We start from the raw sequence: 533 nt of genomic DNA, 5'->3' as shown, positions 1-533 counted from the left end.
CCGCCCCCAACCCAGCCCCTCCGTGCTGCTGCTTCCGCGGGCAGCCGCAGAGACCTAAGGCAGGGAGAGCAGGGGGGGGTCTTGCCCGAGCTCAGCAACTGCTTCTCCCCTCTCCTGAGTCTGTGGGCAACACCCTGAAGCTCAGAGCATGCTGTCTGTGTCCATCCCGGGTGGGCAGCTCGCTGCCCCCCACCCCTCTCCTCCTGGAGGCTCCCTGGGGGGCCGGGACGAGCCCAGGCACACCAGCTTAGAGAGCAGAGGAGGATTAACCCAACCTCTGAACGACCCGACAGCGTTAATCCCCGGGCAACCCACTGCCTCCTGTGCCACCCCTGTGCCACCCCCGTGCCACCCCCGTGCCACAGCAGCCCTGCTCACCTTGGCAATCTCCTCCTGCAGCTCGTCCTCCGTCTGCTCCGACTCTGGAAGGGGAGGAGAACCGTCACCCAGCACCCCCAGCAGCAGGGACCCCTCCCCACTCCCCTCCAGGGGGCAGAGCAGGGACCCCCCCAGCGGGCAGAGAAGGGGGGAGG

The 533-nt window shown here is 68.3% G+C and overlaps 1 protein-coding gene across 1 annotated transcript in view; it reads right to left on the bottom strand.

Moving 5' to 3' along the window:
• The window catches only part of RHOT2 (ras homolog family member T2), a gene marked incomplete at its 3' end in the record, with an annotated part of 6,721 nt that extends 6,302 nt beyond the window's left edge, over positions 1-419 (bottom strand). Inside the window, exon 1 of the mRNA XM_008941420.1 lies at positions 379-419. The remainder of the gene's footprint in view (positions 1-378) is intronic.
• Between the last annotated feature and the right edge of the window lie 114 nt (positions 420-533).

The sequence above is a fragment of the Merops nubicus genome, unplaced genomic scaffold (genome assembly GCF_000691845.1).
Source record: "Merops nubicus isolate BGI_N331 unplaced genomic scaffold, ASM69184v1 scaffold26255, whole genome shotgun sequence".
Lineage (NCBI taxonomy): Eukaryota > Metazoa > Chordata > Aves > Coraciiformes > Meropidae > Merops > Merops nubicus.
This window is presented reverse-complemented; position numbering and strand designations above follow the sequence as displayed.